We start from the raw sequence: 23,378 nt of genomic DNA on the forward strand, positions 1-23,378 counted from the left end.
GAAGGAAGGAAGGAAGGAAGGAAGGAAGGAAGGAAGGAAGGAAGGAAAGAAAAGACTGAAAGGGAAGAAGGGAGGAGGGAGGACGGAAAGAAAGAAAAAGAGGGAGAAAGAAAAGATGTGTATATTTAGGGACAAAAATTTTGAAGTTAAAATCGTACCTAGGCAATGACCACATCAACACAATAAATGACTTAATGAAAGTGGTTAAGAGCTGACCCAGGGTTAAGACTTTGAATATATGGTATTACAATACTACTGGGTAGGTAGATTGGCTTCTGTGGGCTAGCCTGGTTATGACTCCACCATTCATGAAGTTATTCTTATGGGAGAAAGCTGAAGGGACTAAGATGATGTCTCTGTCTCCCCCCACACTACCCCCATTATAATCACTGAAGGTCTAGAAGTAGATGTGGAGGAAGGGAAGTGTTTGGAGGCTACTGAAGACACAGAGAAGGCTCAGATGGAGAAAAATAGGATTATGAGAGGTATCAAAGGAAGTGAGGAAAGAAATGATAGAAAAATTATGTGTGGATATTAAGAAGCAATGGGGGTATCCGATTTCCAGTCAGGCTCTGAAATTCTCTCAACTGCCTGGCTTCTTTGCTATTTCACACCCTAATGATCCCCTTACCTATTTGTTATCCACCTTCTTCCTACCATCATGAGAAATGGCACAGTGGAAGAAGGTTCACTTCACACTCTCCAAGTTCTGGAATGAACACTACCAATGATCAATGATATGCTCATAAGAATAGTGTTAAAGCCTGGGATCTGTCTTGTACCACTCATGAGTGGGCAGGGATATTTTGTTGTGCTGTATATTATCAAGGATTGGGTTGGGAATTTCATGTGCACACTCCTCAAATTGAGGGAAACTGTGTCACAGGGTTGTAGGGTGCTGATACCAGGGCTACATTTTCCAGTCCACTTACGATATTATCTTGAGTTTTCATCACTCACTCAGCAGCTCCTTTCTTGGCCTATAGCCCAGCTACCTTTTAATTCAAGGATTTTAGCTTGCTTTTTTTTTTATACACAAAAGTAGAAAGACTAGTATAATAAACTCTGTATGCCTATCACCAAGCTTTACCAATTATCAGTATTCAGCCATTCTTTTGCCAGATGCTGTCTCCTCCAACATCATCAAAACAGTTAATTGGTAAGACAAGGCTGAGTTTATTCTTACCTAATAGGGGAGACCTTGCCAGAGTCCTAATATCTTCTTAAAGTAAGAATGGCAAAGTTGGGATATTTATGAGATTGTAGAGTCTGGCTTAAGGTATATCATTCAATAGGAGGGGGGTATGATTAGGATTAAGGATCATGATGTGATAATTTATGATTCAAGGATACAGCAAGGTGAAAATTTGAAGGGAAGGATTCAAAGAGTTTCAGGGTATAAACAGTGGTTCTATGCTATCTGTTGAAAAGTTAAGCAGTTTGATTTGTTCATTTAAATGGACTTATGGGAAGTTCCTGAAACAAACAATAAATGTATTTGCAGCTTTTATCTTCCTGGGCAAGAGTACCCTGGAATAGTGAAATCGAATTGATGAGGCAGTGGAATAATAAAGTTATATTGGTAAATCAGCTGAATAGTAAACTCATGTTAGTGTACATAGTAAGTTCTGTGGGTGTATGTCTTCTGAGTTCCTGTGTCATCTAGCCCCCACTCACTTTTATTGTTTTTATTTGTTAGAGTACTTTAAATTATTGCTTATTGTTTAAAATTGCCAAAATGTATCCCACTCAGATACACAGTCTATAATTAGGTAAAATCTTGAATAACAAAAACCCTCATATACATGCAATTAAAAAAATTTTTTTTTCAATTGTTCTGTTCTTAGCTTTATCAAGATAGCCAAGGAAATAACTCTCATGCTAGGAGTTCACTGTCACACTTTGGAATAAAAAATGTCAAGGACTATTCAGAATCTCAAAGAGCTCTAAATAGAAATCATTGCCTTATTGGGCCAATAGCCATCTAAGAGATGATGCTCTCTACAAGAGCAGAGAACCCCAAGTACAAATTCAATGTGGGCTTTGTGGGGAGTGTGCTGGGTGAAGTCAGCTCCTTTTTGGTAAATTAAGCCATTCTTCTAAAGGAAAAATACTGCCTGAAGGAAACGTATCATGGCTTTGGACATCTACTTCTTTGGGGTTCTGTAAAAATCTAAGTGTATTTAGGCTACCAACATTAATTGAGCACATTTTAGTGCAGGGAAAGGAGGGGCTACACAGAAGGGAAAAGCCATCTCTGGGTTTTTGTGGAAAGCCTACTTTAGTGGAAAAATGACAATATTTGGAGGCAGGTCTGGGTAGGAATCTTGAAGAGATTGCTTAACATCTAATTTCTTAATGTTTCTAAGTTTCAAATTCTACTATAATCAATCTTGCAAGCTTTTAAGGATGGGAAGAAATAATGCCGTCTAGAGGATGGTATCTACAATTCAATATTTTAATTGCAATTTCTGCCCTTGAGGAGACAGTTAAAGGCCGAGAGTAGGAGTCAAGGGTAGCAGCTTGCATTGGGGCCTGATTACGTCATGCTTGACTGTGTCCTATGTGTTGGTGAACACTTCTGAGTGGGATCCTGGTATGAATAGAGCCACACTTCACGAGTCTGAATTTGATAGCCAGGGTCACCCTTAGACTCAGGCAAGAAGGAGCTGTGTGCTGGGCCATGTTTTAAAGCACTGTTAGTCAACACTTGGTGACACATGGATCCTTCAGGACCTCATGCTCAGCACTGACTGTGACCAACAGTTAAACATTCACTCCCGCCTCCAACATTGCTTCAGCCTCAGGGCAACACTCCACATCTCTTGCATTACATTCTCAAAAAGAAAACTGTGCCCAAATGCTGTAGTAGTTTGAGTGTTTTTCCACAGATACTACTCCAGAGTATATGGAGGATTTGAATGACAGAAGAGCTTGGGTATGGGAAAAGACAAATTAGCTAACTTGTCAATCCTTCATAGCTTGCATGCACTAGACTCACGCACAACAAAGTATCTCCCATAGTGCTGAACACCTGTTTTGTCTGTCTTCTTTCCTACGTATACTTCTAGAGACAATTGCAAATTAGTGAGGTATAAACAGCTGAGGAATATTTTACAGTATGAAACATTCAAATAACTTAAATACAGATCAGGCTGAACCATATAAAATTGGCATGTAAAATTGTTCCTTTTCGGGTAGATTAACCTGCATGATTCAAATACACACACATACATCTAAAGACATACATGCATGAAGCATGATAGCAATTCCATCTATTACTGTGTGGCTCTAAAATTGCTTTAAGACAGGGTGAAAATTAAGGAATAATGACATTAAAGTATTTTGTAATATTTCCTGTGATCATTTTTTCCATACGCAATACTGTTATAATGTTTGAACATGGTATGTAAACTTATGACTTTGATATGATATGTAAAGTTGATGATTATTTCCAAATTGAAATATTGCTTTAAGCATTTTTTTTAACAAATCCAGTTGCTACTGTTTTAGGGGAATGAAGTTTCTCTAAAATGAAATTAATAAAAAGCTATCTGAAAACCACAGTAACTCACAAAGATGGCATTGCTGAGAATAGGCCACATATTATCTGCAAATCTTGATTATAACAACATAAGCACTTGTTTTGGTCAAAAAAAGCAAGAAACATAAATTTTATGGTATAAATATAAAATAATTTATAAATGTTATAGATCTTTATTTCACTACTCCTCCAAACATCACTAGCTTATTCAAAGAACAATCATATATGTGAAATGTTATTATGAAGATATATTTGCCACAGTAGGAGGATAGAATGGATTTTACTTAACAATTTGTTAACTTGCTTTATTACTTTTAAATATCTGTATTTTCACTCCAGTTTCCTCAGATATTAGGAGCAGGCCTGTTTCCAACAATGTCTTTATTTATTAATAACAATTAGTCATTGGCACCCATATGTGCCAAGTAGATTGAAGAGAATAAATATTTAAAGATGACTAGACCATAGAAGAGGCTACTGCAAAAGTCTTTAACTCAAAACCCAAGGAGGGTGGCAGGTATCATAAGTCAGTGAAGCAGAGGGAAGGAGTAACAGAGTGTGGTGGCCACAGGGAGGAACTGGACAGAGTTCATGTTCTGTCTAAAGGACACACCTGTGCTCAGGCTGCAGCCATTGTTGTCATCAGGAGACATGGGTCATGGGCGCTGGGTGGCTCAGTCAGTTAAGCATTTGATTCTTGATTTGGGCTCAGGTCATGATCTCAGGGTCCTGGGAGAGAGCCCCAGGGCAAGGCTCTGCACTCAGTGTAGAGTCTGCTTGTCCCTCTCCCTCCCCCTTTGCTTCCCCCCCACTTGCAGGTGCTCTCTCTCAAATAAATAAATAAAATCTTATGGGTCAAAGATTGCCAGATCTTATGCTTTTTAAAAAAGTTAGGAATATGGAATTTTTACATAAAATCTCTCAAGTAGAGATTAATTTATTTTTTTATTTTTTATTTATTTTTAAATTTTTATTGTTATGTTAATCACCATACATTACATCATTACTGTTTGATATAGTGTTCCATGATTCATTGTTTGTGCATAACACTCAGTGCTCCATGCAGAACATACCCTCTTTAACACCCATCACCAGGATAACCCATCCACCCCCCCCCTCCCCTCTAGAACCCTCAGTTTGTTTTTCAGAGTCCATCATCTCTCATGGTTTGTCTCCCCTCCGATATTCCCCCCTTCATTCCTCCCCTCCTGCTATCTTCTTTTTTCTTTTTCTTAACATATATTGCATTATTTGTTTCAGAGGTACAGATCTGTGATTCAACAGTCTTGCACAATTCACATGCTCACCATAGCACATACCCCATCAGTGTCTATCACCCAGCCACCCCAGCCCTCCCACCCCACCCCACCCCCCACTCCAGCAACCATCAGTTTGTTTCCTGAGATTAAGAATTCCTCATATCAGTGAGATCATATGATACATGTCTTTCTCTGATTGACTTATTTCGCCCAGCATAACACCCTCCAGTTCCATCCACGTCGTTGCAAATGGCAAGATCTCATTCCTTTTGATGGCTGCATAATGTTCCATTCTATACATATACCATATCTTCTTTATCCATTCATCTGTCAATGGACATCTTGGCTCCTTCCACAGTTTGGCTATTGTGGACATTGCTGCTATAAACATCAGGGTGCATGTACCCCTTTGGATCCCTACATTTGTATCTTTGGGGTAAATGCCCAGTAGTGCAAATGCTGGATCATATGGTAGCTCTATTTTCAACTTTTTGAGGAACCTCCACACTGTTTTCCAGAGTGGCTGCACCAGCTTGCATTCCCACCAACAGTGTAGGAGGGTTCCCCTTTCTCCGCATCCCAGCCAACATCTGCCGTTTCCTGACTTCTTAATTTTAGCCATTCTGACTGGTGTGAGGTGATATCTCATTGAGCTTTTGATTTGGATTTCCCTGATGCCGAGTGATGTTGAGCACTTTTTCATGTGTCTGTTGGCCATTTGGATGTCTTCTTTGGAAAAATGTCTGTTCATGTCTTCTGCCCATTTCTTGATTGGATTCTTTGTTCTTTGGGTGTTGAGTTTGATAAGTTCTTTATAGATTTTGGATACTAGCCCTTTATCTGATATGTCATTTGCAAATATCTTCTCCCATTCTGTCGGTTGTCTTTTGGCTTTGTTGACTGTTTCTTTTGCTGTGCAAAAGCTTTTTATCTTGATGAAGTCCCAATAGTTCATTTTTGCCCTTCCTTCCCTTGCCTTTGGCGATGTTTCTAGGAGGAAGTTGCTGTGGCTGAGGTCAAAGAGGTTGCTGCCTGTGTTCTCCTTTAGGATTTTGATGGACTCCTGTCTCACATTGAGGTCTTTCAACCATTTAGAGTCTGTTTTTGTGTGTGGTGTAAGGAAATGGTCCAGTTTCATACTTCTGCATGTGGCTGTCCAATTTTCCCAACACCATTTGTTGAAGAGACTGTCTTTGTTCCATTGGACATTCTTTCCTCCTTTGTCAAAGATTAGTTGACTACAGAGTTGAGGGTCCATTTCTGGGCTCTCTATTCTGTTCCATTGATCTATGTGTCTGTTTTTGTGCCAGTCCCATACTGTCTTGATGATGACAGCTTTGTAATAGAGCTTGAAGTCTGGAATTGTGATGCCGCCAGCTTTGCATTACTTTTTCAACATTCCTCTGGCTATTCGGGGTCTTTTCTGGTTCCACATAAATTTTAGGTGTTTTAGGATGGTATTTTGATAGTGATTGCATTGAATGTGTAGATTGCTCTAGGTAGCATTGATATCTTCACAATATTTGTTCTTCCAATCCATGAGCATGGAACGTTTTTCCATTTTTTTGTGTCTTCCTCAATTTCTTTCATGAGTATTTTATAGTTTTCTGAGTACAGATCCTTTGCCTCTTTGAGATTTATCCCTAGGTATCTTATGGTTTTGAGTGCAATTGTAAATGGGATCGATTCCTTAATATCTCTTTCTTCTGTCTTGTGTTGGTGTATAGAAATGCCACTGATTTCTGTGCATTGATTTTTATATCCTGCCACTTTACTGAATTGCTGTATGAGTTCTAGCAGTTTTGGGGTGGAGTCTTTGGGGTTTTCCACATAAAGTATCATATCATCTGCAAAGAGTGAGAGTTTGACTTCTTCTTTGCTGATTTGGATGCCTTTTATTTCTTTTTGTTGTCTGATTGCTGTGGCTAGGACTTCTAGTACTATGTTGAATAGAAGTGCTGATAGTGGACATCCCTGCCGTGTTCCTGACCTTAGGGGGAAAGTGCTCAGTTTTCCCCATTGAGAATGATATACACTGTAGGTTTTTCATAGATGGCTTTTATGATATTGAGGTATGTACCCTCTATCCCTATACTCTGAAGAGTTTTGATCAAGAAAGAATGCTGTACTTTGTCAAACGCTTTTTCTGCATCTACTGAGAGAATCATATGATTCTTGTTCTTTCTTTTGTTAATGTATTGTATGATGTTGATTAATTTGAGGATGTTGAACCAACCTTGCGGTGCACTTGGCGTGGTGAATAATCCTTTTAATGTACTGTTGGATCCTATTGGCTAGTATTTTGGTGAGAATTTTTGCATCCATGTTCATCAAGGATATTGGTCTGTAATTCTCCTTTTTGATGGGGTCTTGGTCTGGTTTGGGGATCAAGGTAATGGTGGCCTCATAAAACGAGTTTGGAAGTTTTCCTTCCATTTCTATTTTTTGGAACAGTTTCAGAAGAATAGGTATTAATTCTTCATTAAATATTTGGTAGAATTCCCCTGGGAAGCCATCTGGCCCTGGGCTTTTGTTTGTTGGGAGATTTTTGATGACTGCTTCAATTTCCTTAGTGGCTATAGGTCTGTTCAGGTTTTCTATTTCTTCCTGGTTCAGTTTTGGTAGTTGATACATCTCTAGGAATGCATCCATTTCTTCCAGGTTATCTAATTTGCTCGCATAGAGTTGCTCATAATATGTTCTTATAATTGTTTGTATTTCTTTGGTGTTGGTTGTGATCTCTCCTCTTTCATTCATGATTTTGTTGATTTGGGTCATTTCTCTTCTCTTTTTGATAAGTCTGGCCAGGGGTTTATCAATCTTGTTAATTCTTTCAAAGAACCAGCTCCTAGTTTTGTTGATCTGTTCTACTGTTCTTTTAGTTTCTATTTCATTGATTCCTCTCAGATCTTTATTATTTCTCTTCTCCTGCTGGGTTTAGGCTTTTTTGCTGTTGTTTCTCCAGCTCCTTTAGGTGTAGGGTTACGTTGTGTACTTGAGACCTTTCTTGTTTCTTGAGAAAGGCTTGTATTGCTATATACTTTCCTCTTAGGACTGCCTTTGCTGCATCCCAAAGATTTTGAACAGTTGTGTTTTCATTTTCATTGGTTTCCATGAATTTTTTTAATTCTTCTTTAATTTCCTGTTGACCCATTCATTCTTTAGTAGGATGCCCTTTAGCCTCCATGTATTTGAGTTCTTTCCAACTTTCCTTTTGTGATTGAGTTCTAGGTTCAAAGCATTGTGGTCTGAAAATGGGCAGGGAATGATCCCAATCTTTTGGTACTGGTTGAGACCTGATTTATGACCTAGTATGTGATCTATTCTGTAGAATGTTCCATGGGCACTAGAGAAGAATGTGTATTCTATTGCTTTGGGATGGAATGTTCTGAATATATCTGTGAAGTCCATTTGGCCCAGTGTGTCATTTAAAGTCTTTATTTCGTTGTTGATCTTTTGCTTAGATGATCTGTCCATTTCAGTGAGGGGGGTGTTAAAGTCCCCCACTATTATTGTATTGTTGTCAATGTGTTTCTTTGCTTTTGTTATTAATTGCCTTATAGAATTGGCTGCTCCCATGTTAGGGGCATAGATATTTACAATTGTTAGATCTTCTTGTTGGATAGACCCTTTAAGTAGGATATAGTGTCCTTCCTCCTCTCTTATTACAGTCTTTGGTTTAAAATTTAATTTGTCTGATATAAGGATTGCCATCCCAGCTTTCTTTTGGTGTCCATTAGCATGGTAAATGGTTTTCCACCCCCTCACTTTCAATCTGGGAGTGTCGTTGGGTCTAAAATGAATCTCTTGCAGACAGCATATCAATGGGTCTTGTTTTTTAATCCAATCTGATAGCCTGTGTCTTTTGATTGGGGCATTTAGCCCATTTACATTCAGGGTAACTATTGAAAGATAGGAATTTAGTGCCATTGTATTGTCTGTAAGGTAACCGTTACTGTATATTGTCTGTGTTCCTTTCTGGTCTATGTTGCTTTTAGGCTTTCTCTTTGCTTAGAGGACCCCTTTCAATATTTCTTGTATGGTTGGTTTCCTGTTTGCAAATTCCTTTAGTTTTTGTTTGCCCTGGAAGCTTTTTATCTCCCCTTCTATTTTCAATGACTGCTTAGCTGGATATAGTATTCTTGGCTGCATATTTTTCTCCTTTAGTGCTCTGAATAGATCCTGCCAGTCCTTTCTGGCCTGCCAGGTCTCTGTGGATAGGTCTGTTGCCAATCTAATGTTTCTACCATTGTAGGTTACAGATCTCTTGTCCTGAGCTGCTTTCAGGATTTTCTCTTTGTCTCTGAGACTTGTAAGTTTTACTATTAGATATCGGGGTGTTGACCTATTTTTATTGATTTTGAGAGGGGCTCTCTGTGCTTCCTGGATTTTGATGCCTGTTTCCTTCCCCAAATTAGGGAAGTTCTCTGCTAGAATTTGTTACAATATACCTCTAACCCTCTCTTTCTTTCTTCTTCTTCTGGGATCCCAATCATTCTAATGTTGTTTCATCTTATGGTATCAGTTATCTCTCAAATTCTGCCCTCGTGATCCAGTAGTTGTTTATCTCTCTTTTCCTCAGCTTCCTTATTTTCCACCATTTGGTCTTCTATATCACTGATTCTCTTTTCTGCCTCATTTATCCTAGCAGTTAGCACCCCCATTTTTGATTGCACCTCATTAATAGCTGTTTTGATTTCACCTTGGTTAGATTTTAGTTCTTTTATTTCTCCAGAAAGGGTTTCTCTAGTAACTTCCATGCTTTTTTCAAGCCCAGCTAGTATCTTTAAAGTGATGATTCTGAACTCTAGATCCGACATCATACTAATGTCTGTATTGAGTAGGTCCCTGGCAGTCGGTACTACCTCTTGTTCTTTTTGTTGAGGTGATTTTTTCCATCTTGTCATTTTGTCCCAAGGAGAATAGATTAATGAGAGAACAAAATGCTAACAGGGTAACAACGTCCTCAGAAAATATACTCTAAACAAATCAGAAAAGCCCTGAAGCTGGGGGAAAAGAAAGGGAAAGAAAGAAAAAAGAAAAAGAGAGGAAAAGAAACAAAAACAGAACAAAACAAGAAATACCAGAATATGATCAAATATGATCTGGCTGGTGCATAGATCAGTGCCACACACTGATTTTGGGCATATTTTGGTCTGTTAGAAGAAAGTGCCTCCCAAAATTTTAAAGAAAGAAAAACTTATATATGTACAAAAATAAGGGTTAATACAATGAAGGGATGGAATATGACTGTAAAGATGAAAATTATAAAAAATTTTATAAAAGGAATTGTTAGAAGTTGTTTGAAAAAAGAAAGAAGAGGATTTTTAAAAAAAAGAAAAAAAAAAGGGAGAGAATGTGATCAGGCAGGAGAGTAGAACAAAACCATACACTAGAGATTTAGGGTATATTTTGATCTGTTAGAAGAAACTATCTCAAAATTTTAAAGAGAGAACAACATATATATATATATGCCAAAAATAAGGGTAACTACTATGAAGCGATAGAATATGACTCTAAAAATGAGGGGCATGTTGCCGTGGTTCCCAAATGTCTTTGCCGGAGGCAGAATTGCCCCACCCTTGCCCGGTCTGGGCTAAGTAATCTGCTTGGGTTTGCTCTCGGGACCTTTTGTTCCCTGCAAGATTTCCATACAGCTTTGGAGGCCAAGAGTGAAAATGGCAGCCTCCCAATCTCTGCCCCAGAGGATCCAAGAACTCGGGGCCTCACTCCTCAGTGAGCCCCAAGAGAAAAGCAGTCAGTCACTGCCGCCTCCCTGGTCTCCGGCTGCACTCCATGCTCACCCGGCCTGTGACTGAGCGTTTCTATCTCTGGCACCCGACTTGGTGTGGAGTCTTCAAACCCAACAGATCCCTGCAGTGTGCTCCCGCGCCAATCCTCCCGGGGGAGGAAGGGGAGTCTCCCCGGATCTGCTGCTAGTTGGGTCCCTGCTGGAGGAGCAGTGGCCCGACTGCCGTGGATCACGGTTTAGGGCAACCCCGAGCTGAGAGCCCATGCCTCAGCTCTGTCTCCGATACCTGGGAGCTCTGCCACACTCAGGCACCCCGTCTTTCTGTGACCCCGAGGGTCCTGAGACCACACTGTCCCACGAGGGTTCCACCCCCTGCTTAGCCACTGGAGTGACATCCCTCAGCGGAGCCGACTTCTAAAAGTTCCAATTTTGTGCTCCGCGGCTCTATCACTTGCCAGAAGCGGCTGACGGAGGCCCCCTCCCCCGCCGTCTATCCTCCCGAATATCGCTTCAGATTCACTTCTCCACACATCCTACCTTCCAGAAAGTGGTCACTTTTCTGTTCAGAGAGTTGCTGCTATTCTTTTCTTCGATCTCCTGTTGAGTTTGTAGGTGTTCAGAATGGTTTGATCCCTATCCAGCTGAATTCCTGAGACCAGACGAAATCCAGGTCTCCTACTGCTCTGCCATCTTGCTCCACCCCCTAGAAATTAATTTTTTAAAACTATGTAGCTCATGGGGTGCCTGGGTGGCTCAGTTGGTTAAGCCGCTGCCTTTGGCTCAGGTCATGATCTCGGGGTTTTGGGATCGAGCCCCACATCAGGCTCCCTGCTCAGTGGAAAGTCTGCTTCTCCCTTTCCCTCTGCTGCTCCCCCCCTGCTGGTGCTCTCTTGCTCGTACTCTCTCTCTCAAATAAACAAAATCTTAAAAAACAAAAACAAAAACAAAACAAAACAAAACAAAAAAGTGATGTAGCTCAAACAAAATGCTTCTATGGGCTGTATTTAACCAATTCACTACTACTTCACAATTCTTACTTGAGATTGAGGTAACAGGGTCAAGAACCAACACTTGCCTTGTGCTCTTTGGCCATTTCTCATTTATCCTCCTCACTACTGAGTATCTCTTTTCTCCTCCTTCTCCTCCTCTTCCTTCTTCTTTTTCTTATTCTCTTCCCTCCTTTCCCTCCCCTGCCCTCTCTTCTTCCTCTCTCCAGTTGGCTTTCTTTTTCTGTTCCCATTGTGAAATAGAGCTGTCACACACACTGTCACTTCAATTACAACTGGAACCTAACTAGCCAAGGAAAGAAAAATCTTTCCATACTACCTATGCATAAAGAGGGAGAGGAGTTTCTAGAAAATGTGGTTTAGGCACCAAAGTTATCCCTCACAGGATGATGGCAAATTGACTGATCCAAGATTAAACTGCCTTGAGAAGGCATATTTGAATTAAAAAAAAAAAAGGAATTTTTTGCCCCCCAAAGACCAAATATTTCCCAGTTTTCAAGGTTACTATTTTATACCAAAGTTAGCAAACCTATCAACCTCATACAATCTCACACAGGAATAATGAAAGCCAACTTAAAATGTTAATAATAATTATTATTCATATGTTATAATCTGATTATATTTGTTGCATATATTCAGACATGATGCTCATTATCTGAGAAGATATATTCTCTATGTTTGTACCTGGCTGAGTTGAGTACATTTGGAGCTCTAGATTCTCTGTATTAATTCATTTACTCCAATACAAGGACAATGGGATAAAAAGCAACTGGGGCAAGAAGAAAAAGGTGCTAAAAGAATCATCACAAATAACCCAGCAAGAGAATTGGCAAACCAAATGCCATAGGTCTTACTGTATAACAAGATTGAACAAGATAGGAAAATTGAATTTTGCTTAATGGTCTAACAGCTGATCTTTCCAAATTTGTTTTCCCAATTGTTTCTCTGAAATCTTCATTTTCATTGTTTGTAGTAACTATATTTCTTTGCTGTAAGTGGCTATTTATAGATCAGACATTTAAAATGTCAAATAATATTTAAGACAGCAAACATCTAAACATAAAATATATAATTTGCAGAATAAGTTATCAGGAATTACAGTGGTATCTTGAAATGCAGGCTCAAAATAACTGACTTTGCTTTAAGTAAAAAGTATATGGAATCAGAAAGCAGGGGTATCATTGTCTCCTCAATCTTCTCCAGTTAATCATTTTTCAGGCTCCCTCTTCCTCTTCAGTAAACCAAGAGATTCTCCCATATACAAATCTGCCTTGCTACAAGTTTATATAGATTTCTTATGCTTAGCTTTAACTATAGGTGGAGTATGGCCTCTCATCACTTTATAACACAAATCTGGTAGGTGAGTTCTAAGAATTATATAATCAGTGAATTTTAGAGTTATAAAGTCCTTAGACATATAACCCCTGGGTTTTATAGATGAGGAGCCCAAGACCCAAAGATATAAATTGACCTACCCAGGGTCAAAAAGCTAACAACTGGCAGAGCCTGGACTTGAATACAGAACTCCTTAGCTTTAATACCTTCCCACTGTCTCACAGAGAATTTTCTAGAAAATGGGTAGACCCTGTGATGGCTAATTACATGTGTCAACTTCACTAGACCACAGGACACCCAGATATTTGGTCAAACATTATTCTGTGTTTCTGGGACAGTGTTTTTGGATAAGATAAACATTTAAATTACTATACTTTAACATTAGATTGATCATTTTAATAGTAGAGTAAGAGATTGTCCTCCATAATGTGGGTGCACCTCATCCAATCAGATGAAAACCTAATGAACAAGAAAACAGACCCTCCCCCAGGTAAGAGAGAATTTTCTAGCTGACTGCCTTCAGATTTCTTCTACAATACTGGCTCTGTCTGCCTGACAATCTTCAAACTTTCTGTAAGTATCCTACACCATTGGCATACCCTGCAGATTTTGAATTTACCAGCCTCCATGATCCTATGAGCCAATTCCCAAATCTCTGTATATAGTTTCCAAAAAAAAAAAAAAAAATCATTTTCATGCTTCTCTTATCTTTTTACTTTTTATTATTTCCCACATTATAAAGTTTCCAGATGAACAGTAGGATTGTGTATCGGACTGAACCTTGTATGCCAACTCCAACTGGCTGACTGCCCCTGTTTTCTAAAGCAAAAACTGCCTCAGGGACAACACCACTGCTGCCACTAGTTCAATAAGTTCTCCCCAATGGAAGTATGAGCTAAAGTCTCAGGACATGACCCCATGACCCTCATGCCAAATTACCCTGTCTTTCAGGACACGAATACCATACAGTGGCTTCCTAAACTGCCAAGTGGACTAATGGCATAATCCAAAAGTGTGGGAGTTAAGTCCCTGCAGTGTGAAACTTGACCAGTAGGAAATGGGGGACAGGAAGGAACCAGACAGATGCATCTGCTCTCCTTTTCCACTTCTACATCGAGGTGCATCTCCTCCTCACTGCCCTTCTGGAAAGTCCTTGCTGCTAAGCAAGCATGTCTCCTGAATGACCTTCAGTTTCTCTTTATGGCTCTTTGGGGCATGGTAATTACATGAAAATGTATCACATTATATCACATCTTTCCCTTTGCCTCACCCTCATCACCCCAGATACCTCTCAAATAAAGTTTCACACTTTAATTCTTGCCTTAGGCTCTGCTTTTTAATGGATCAAGGAAAAGACACATTTTCTGAGTTCAGATTGATTATTGCTTAGTAACAGATTGCTGTGGGAAGTAAAGAATAGTTAAATTTGTCCAACAATTGGCTATTTGAAAAATTAAAATAGAAGTCGTATTATATATTTTTATAATATCCAACTAATATCTTGCTAAAATGCTTAGGAAATGAAGGATACCATTTATATAAAAATTCCTGGCTTGCTTGCAGTTAAAATCTTTTCACTTTGAAACAAATGAAAACCTTTGTAGTTTAGAAGTGCAAGTTTATAAATTTATATAGAGAATACACTGCACATTGACATTCTGGTATCTAAAGATTTTTTTTTTTAATTTTATTTCTTTACTTGAAGGAGAGAAGGAGAGAGAGCATGAGCAGGCGGAGTGGCAGGCTGAAGGAGAGGGAGAAGCAGGCTCCCCATCAAGCAGAAAGCCTGATGTGGGGTTTGATCCCAGGACCCTGGGATCATGACCCAAGCCGAAGGCAGATGCTCAACCAACTGAGCCACCCAGGGGCCCCTAAAGATTTTTCACCCTTTTGAGCAATGTTCCCACTATCAATCATAATGATGTGCTATCAAACACAAAGATGGTATCTGAAGTTGGAGGGATGACCATCTTGGGACTGTTTGAGATTCCTTTACCAAATAAATCTGTGACCTGTTTCCTTCTCATAAAGTGACAAGTTAAGAGTTATAGTCTGATAAGTCTCAGCTAACAAAGGTTTTCCTATTATGGGATGAATGTTTGGGTGACCCCACTCCCCCCACCAACCCTTTTCATCTGTTGAAGTCCTAACCCCCAATGTGATAGTATTTAGAGATGGAGCCATTGGAGGTAAATAGGATTAGATGAGTTCATCTCATGGGTGGGGTCTTCATGATGGGATTAATACCACTATAAGAAGAGACTGGAGAGCTCACCCTCTGTCTCCCCACCATGTGAGGACACAGAAAACAGCTGTCAGCAAGCCAAGAAGAGGGCTGTCAGCAGGAAATGAATCAGCTGACACCTTGATGTTGGACTTCTGAGCCTCCAGAACTGTGATAAAGGTCTGTCGTTTAAGCCACCCAGCCTATGTTTTTTTGTTATAGCAGCCCGAATGGACAAATACATTGACACTGATAACTTACCTAGATTCAACCTTCCCCCTTGTTTCTCTCTAAACCAGTCTGTGAAAACAGACTTAGTGGACAAGATGAAAGCAAGAAAGGCAAAAGATCAGTGGAAGGTTCAGACTAAGGTTGAAATTCAATAATTCTGTCTGAAATCTTCTCTAAACACAAACCATTAGAGAAATAAATTTTCTCTGAAAATCAGAATTGCTGATGTTGACCTTGGCCTCCCCAAATACCTTAAGACGTCAGAGCTGAATGCTCTGGACTGAATCCCACAGAAACAGGATTTAATACTTCATCCAAAGTCACAGTTGGGACATACTCTGGTCAGTGAAAGAAACAAAAAATATCATCTGCAGCTCCTTAATTATATTTGCCCCAAGAGTTAATTTAAATTTGTTTAGTTTATTATGCAGAGGGAAAAAAACGTTATCTAAAAACCCCGGCTTTTTACAAAGCCAAGGATCATAGAAGTCAAACCACAGATTCTGCCACTTACATCACCAATAATAGAGATTCTATAATTAGAGATTAGCCAGCTGCAATCATTTCTGATGCTTCAGACAGCTGGATCAAGCTGATTTCATCTCAGTTGTGTCAAGCTAGAATGTCCCATTTTTTCCTTTTTAAAAGAAATCAGCGAAATAGTGTGGCTCAGAAACACAGAGAATCTCTTTCCCCCACCCAAATTTCTAACAAAGTATTTTTTGTACCTATACATTTTTTTCTAGCGTCCCACATCTCCCAGCTAAAACACTTCTATTGCCATGTAGCTGCTGGGTGAGATGCTTGGAAAATTTTTCATCTTGACTTCAAATTGATGGCATTAGGAATGGTTCCTATAACTAAATCCTATATTCAATCCTACCACAAAAGCCACCATTTGGTTTATTTTCTCCAGCAACAGATGGCTGAGAAACCTTAAGATTAATAGTAATGGCAAGAGCAGTGACAATGACAACACTAATACTTTTCATTATTAATTGAAAAGTAAGCATTCCAGGCTGGATGCTCCTTTCCCCTAATTCTAACTCATTAGGAGTTCCCACCCAGCTGCACTTTGTGCCTCAAAATCCTTTCTTCCATTAACAACTGGAGCTGCTGATGTTATTTTGGCCATTTTTCTCACCATTGTTCTGTTTTGTGCAATAGGAGGCTTGTCTTACATTTTAATGTAGATGACAAAGCTAAGAACGTAACAATAAAGCACCACTCGGTGTTATTTGCTTCTAAGATGGTATCAAAACATTAAAGAGCTTCCTTAATTTAGCAATTTCCGTATCTCAGAGTTGTTACAATCAGGGTTAATAGGAATAGCCCACCCCACTTGAAGGGAATACAGAAATATTCACTGGAAATATATTCCTCCCTTCCTTATTACACTATCAATAAATTATTAAGCAGTTGACTACTACTGCCAATTAAACAAAGACCAAAGAAATATTTGTTGGTCACAGGACATGGATATCCCTGGAAAAAGAATAATCTAACTCAAATTATTTAAACTGTTGACAAATAAATGTGTAACCTTTGAGGACATAGTTTCCATTGGTTGAACTATTGTTTTTGAAGACTCTTTCACACAAGAGTAAGTGTTCTAATTACCTAGTCAATATGACTTTCCCTCTTCCACTAATAAAATATCTCACCTTTGCTGATTTGATTCATAAGATGCTGAATTGAATATACTAGTTGGAGGTATGTTCCTCATTATATGGGCTAGTGCTTCCCAGAGTTTGTCAAGGTTAGGAGCTCCTTTATTAATTTTCTCCATAAATCCTGTATTTTGCAAGGCTTTGTTAATCCAATAAGATATTTTTATTAAATAACTAGTTTTCCCATTTGTATTAATCAAAGACACGTGAACTGTCACTCAAGGCAGGAGATGGGATCAGCTCTAGTCCTCTGACTTGCACTAAGAATGAGAGAGTTCTCCAATGAGTTGCTAGGTGAATAAAAACATATCCACCATAAATCTGACAAATTCCTTCATTTCCAACAAAATCTCATTTAACTTGCTCTGCTCTCACCTTACCCATTATTCCCTCTTTCTTCTCCAACCATACCTTCCCTGGACTTCTCATATGATGTCCTCCTAGCCAAGAAGTACCATCCCTTATTTGCATATACAAGACTTAAGTGTCACTCTTTTGATAATCTTCCAAGCTCGCTCCCCCCCACAACAACCCACCAGTCAGAATTAACTGCTTCTTTGTCTTCGTTTGCTTAGTACTTTGTTTGTACTGTGGACATGCGATTGTGCTTATATACCTATTTTCCACACCAGACTGTGGAAGTCTAAGATCAATTTCTATGCCTTCCTGACATTTTATTCTTAGGGTTTTGCAGAATACCTGACACATAGTAGGGTCCTCATAGTATTTTATTTAGTGAATAAATGAGTATGTGAATGAATGAGTAAATATATAACCATACAATTCCACTGCTGTTGCCTACAAAGGTGAATTTTCCACAGGATTCTAATCTAATGCTGAAAGTGGGCAAGATCTAAAACATGAGCAAAGCATTGCAGCACTCAAACCTCTTTTCCTAAATGGAACTAAGTATTGGATTTGAGACTCTATAGCCAAGAGTGTACAAGCTTTTCCTTCCACTAGTTACCTAGTTTTAAAAATTTTTTACCTCTTAGCCAAAAATGATAAAGCACTTAGCAGGTCACATTTTGCTTTTCATATCTATTATTCCATTTGTTCCTCTTGCCAACCCTATAAAGTAGGTATTTTTATTGATTCTGCTTTCTAGGTGTAGAAACGTAGACTTTGCCCAAGGTCATAGAGTTAATAGATAAAATATGGAATTTAATTGCACACCTGCATTTTCCATAGATCACATAATACACTTTATGTACAACTACTTCATTATTATTACTACTTGATAGGACCGGTCAAGGCAAGAGGACACAGTGTAAGAAATGATCCATAGGAAACTAGAGTAACTCATATACCCAGATGTGAAATGGATATCACCAGGACTGGTTGCTATAGTATGGCTTCCATAAACAAAATACATACATAAGTTTGATTGTGTGAAGGAAAATACAAATATACACAGTGAGGTAAAAATATAACAAAAGGTTAAGCACAGTACAGTTAAAGATCATTTTAAATTTTAACTTTCTTTAGAATTTTCTGTTTTCCATATTTTTGCAATAAATATGTTATCTATATAATCAGAACATGTTATTTGAGTAAAAATAAGACATAAAATTGGGTAAATGGGTAGATTTATTGAATTGCTTAAGAACAAACTCGATATCTAAGAAGCTCACCTGCTTATGAATGTTCAACTTAAGGACCTAGATAGAGATAAACAAAACCATAAGCTAGGGCAAGGTCCCTGGTCTTTGCTTACTGCCAACAAATGGCACTAGATCTTGCTGGCCTCTGTAGACTTAAAAACAAATGGACTTATACATAATCTACATAATCTTCTGTTTTTTAAGTAGAAGAGTCTCCAAATACGGTAAAAGAAATCCCACAAAAAAAAATGGGAAGTCCTTTTTAAAGAGCACAAATGGGAAGTCTTTTTAAAGAGTACTGGCTTTTATAGATAAAAATATTAATCAAAGCATTATTTACAAAAGCAAAATTTCAGAATTCTCCTAAATATCTAAAAATGGGATAATGATAAAATATAAAAGCTATATCTAATTATGAATTATTACATAGCCATAGTTACATTTACTAAGAACTTTAATGACTTTGGGAAATTATCAAGATGTAATATTATTTTTAAAAGCCAGGATTGTATATATGCACAAGTTTAACTATATAAATATATTATACACAAAAAAGAAATTCAGAGCTAACAGTGAGTGTTTCTATGTATGAAAGTTATGGGACAAATTTTATTTTATATGAATATTTTTTCTATAGCCTATAATTTCTTCAATGAATATTTATCAGAAGGAAAAAAATCAAAATTTCTCTTTTTTCTTCCTTTTTCTGTGTCTCCCCCCTCTTTCTCTCTCTCTATCTCTCTCTCTCTATCTCTTTCACACACACACACACAAAACCCCGAAGGGAAAAAGCCAAAGCTTGAATTAAAATAGATTTAAAATAGAAGCAGACACCATGCTGATAGCCAAATAAACACTTGGGTGAACCAAATTAAGTGATTCTGCTGTAAATACTCAAACCCTTGGCTGACCTTGGTTTTTATCTGCACAAAGAACCCAGAGCCCAGGACTTGGAGCTAGATGGCAGATAAAAATCTCCATCATCCCAGGCCATGGAAGAGCTGACCGACCTTTCAGATAATTTTATGTTTTTGTTTTTGTTTTTTCTCACCACCTTCTGCCCTTGTCCAGGTGCAGATTTTTCTAAGCAGCAATAGTCAGAGCTCTGTGCAGCAAGAAAAAAAGAGTTAAATAAGTCACCTTAGAATCCATGGTATAAGTGAGAATGGAAGTGATTAATCATATTTATGATTTATGATTTATGGTGCCTAATTTACAAAGCACTTTGTGTGTATGTTGGCTTACAGCCACATGTGAGGTGTGTAGGACACACATTTATCATTACTTTCTGTAAGTACTCACAGCTTTTCTAAGCAGCAGAGCCTGTTTCAAACTTTACTGTTTTGAATTCAATCCTATGTTCCTTTCACTACAGCATGATGTTACTCCTCAAAAACAGTCTCAGTGCCTCCAACTAGAAATATATTTATCTTGTTCATCTTTAGAAAGAGGACACTGTGTCATGTACACTTTCTTAAGATTCTTAAGATAATTATAACAGTGTTATGGGGTTGCTTCTAAAACCATGTATCAGTGCAGAAGGCTGATAACCATGCTGGAGCATAACTGTGTGAAAGTAGTTTTATGGGAGGATGAATGGACTGTGCATCCATCAGGCAATAAATGTGTTTGCTCCACCCAATGTTTGTGAGTTTTGAATTAGATTAGGCTTGGAAGTCATGTCCCCTGTATTAGGTAGGGCTTAAAGTTGTAAGTGACAGAGACCCAATTTAAACTAGCTCAGGCAAAAAGAATTACCAAAAGGAAAGATGTGGAGTTGGGCCTCAGAAACAACTGAAACCCTGGCTTTGACCACAATTAAAGCTCTCTCCCTCTCTCATCTCTGCTTCTTTCAGAATATTGACTTAATTTTCCAGCCTGGCTTCTTTTGCATGACCTAAATCCTGACCATTGTCAACTATTAAATTATAAAGGTCCCACCCTATGACCTCACTTAACTTTAATTATTTCCTTAGTAGCTCCATATCCAAATATAGCCACACTGGGAGTTAGGGCTTCAACATATAAATTTTCTGGGGACATACAATCACAGAAAGACAATTATCATATGATCTCACTGATACATGGAATTTGAGAAACAAGAACAGTGGATCATGGGGAAGGGAGGGAAAAATGAAACAAGTTGAAATCAGAGAGGGAGACAAACCATAAGAGACTCTTATTAATCTCAGGAAACAAACTGAGGATTGCTGGAGTGGAGGGCAGAGGGAGGGATAGGGTGGCTAGGTGATGGACATTGGGGAGGATATGTGCTATGGTGAGCGCTGTGAATTGTGTAAGACTGATGAATCACAGACCTGTACCCCTGAAACAAATAATACATTATATGTTAATTTTTTTTTAAAAAGTAAAAATAAATAAATAAATAAATAAAGTATTTCTGTGGGTGGAGGGATGGACCTAAGAGGGGATGGACATTAAAGATACACTTAGCATGATGGAAAAAAAATAAATTGAAGAAAAGGACCTAAAAAAAATAAAATTATTTCTGAAAAAAAAAATTTCTGGGTACATAAACATTCAGTCCATAACAAGGTGGGTCAATAATTTTCTAATGAAGGTAGCTACTTCCAAAATAGGAGAACAGTGCTTGGCAGACAAAGCAATAGATGGCCTGGTGCTTGCTCTCAAGACCTGGATTGTCTAAGCTTCTAGTTAAATCTGGAGATGTATATTCTAACAACTAACTAAGATGGCGTGGGGCTAATATTCTCTTTCGGAAAACATTTAAAGTATCTGATACCCACCTCTGCCATTAAAAATGTAACTGACAGAGCAAGATGGCGGAGGAGTGGGAGACCTGGATTTCGTCTCCTCTCAGGAATTCACCTGGATAGGGATCAAACCATTCTGAACACCTACAAACTCAACAGGAGATTGAAGAAAAGAAGAGCAACAACTCTCTCATCAGAAAAGCGACCACTTTCTGGAAGGTAGGACGTGCGGAGAAGAGAATCCGAGGCGATATTCGGGAGGATAGACGGCGGGGGAGGGGCCCCCGTTGGCCGCTTCTGGCAAGTGATAGATCAACGGAGCACAAAATCGGAACTTTTAAAAGTCTGCTCTGCTGAGGGACGTCACTCTGGTGGCTTAGCGGGGGGTGGAACCCTCCGGGACAGTGTGGTCTCAGGACCCTCGGGGTCACAGAAAGACCGGGGGTGCCTGAGTGTGGCAGAGCTCCCAGGTAACGGAGAAGGGAAGCCGGCTGCAGAGGCGGAGCCCAGGCGCGGGCTCTCAGCTCAGGGTTGCCATAAACCGTGATCGGCGGCACAGTTGGGCCCCTGCTCCTCCAGCAGGGACCCAACAAGCGGCAGATCCGGGGAGACTCACCGTCCTCCCCCGGGGAGGAGCCGCACGGGAGTGCACCGCAGGGATCTGCTGGGTTTGGAGACTCCACCCGGGGTCGGGTGCCAGAGATAGAAACGCGCGGTCACAGGCCGGGTGAGCACGGAGTGCGGCCGGAGACCGGGGAGACGGGAGTGACTGACGGCTTTTCTCTGGGGACTCACTGAGGAGCGGGGCCCCGAGTTCTCGGCTCCTCCGGGGCGGAGATTGGGAGGCTGCCATTTTCACTCTCCGCCTCCAAAGCTGTACAGAAAGCTCGCAGGGAACAAAAGCCCCAGAGAGCAAACCCGAGCAGATTACTTAGCCGGGAGGGGGCAAGGGCGGGGCAATTCCGCCTCCGGCAAAGACATTTGGAAACCACGGCAACAGGCCCCTCCCCAGAAGATCAGCGAGAACAGCCAGCCAAGACCAAGTTTACGGATCAATGAGAATGGCAGAACTCCAGGACATAGAATTCACGGCTTTTTAACCATGATTCTTTGTCTTTTAAAGTTAATTTTTTTTAACTGTCTTTTTGTCTTTTTATTTCTTTTTGAATTTTTCTTTTTCCCTTTTTCAACCAACATCTTATCAATCCCTTTTTTTTAAAAAAAAACATTTTTATTTTTCATTTTTAGAGTCATATTCTATCCCTTCATAGTAGTTACCCATATTTTTGGCTTATATATATAAGTTGTTCTCTCTTTAAAATTTTGAGATAGTTTCTTCTAACAGATTAAAATATACCCTAAATCTCTAGTATATGGTCTTTTCTATTCCCCTGCCTGATCACATCCTCTCCCTTTTTTTTCTTTTTTTTTTTAAATCCTCTTCTTTCTTTTTTCAAACAACTTCTTATCAATTCCTTTTATAAAATTTTTTATAAGTTCCATTTTTACAGTCATATTCCATCCCTTCATCATATCAACCCTTATTTTTGTACATATATAAGTTTTTCTTTCTTTAAAATTTTCAGAGGCACTTTCTTCTAAAAGACCAAAATACACCCCAAATCTAGTGTGTGGCACTGATCTATATACCAGCCTGATCATATTTGATCACATTCTGGTTTTGTTGTTGTTGTTGTTGTTGTTTTGTTTTGTTTGTTTTTGTTTTTATCTTTATCTTTTTCTTTTTTTTCTTTTTCTTTTTTCTCTCTTTCCCTTTCTTATCCCACTGCTTCAGGTCTTTTCTGATTCGTTTAGAGTATATTTTCTGTGGACGTGGTTACTCTGCTAGCATTTTGTTCTCTCATTTATCTATTCTCCTCTGCACAAAATGACAAGATGGAAAAAATCACCTCAACAAAAAGAACAAGAGGTAGTACCGACTGCCAGGGACCTACTCAATACGGACATAAGTACGATGTCAGATCTAGAGTTCAGAATCATCACTTTAAAGATACTA

This window comes from Mirounga leonina, unplaced genomic scaffold, assembly GCF_011800145.1.
Source record: "Mirounga leonina isolate KUSES-001 unplaced genomic scaffold, KU_Mleo_1.0 Mir_108, whole genome shotgun sequence".
NCBI classification, from domain to species: Eukaryota; Metazoa; Chordata; class Mammalia; order Carnivora; family Phocidae; genus Mirounga; species Mirounga leonina.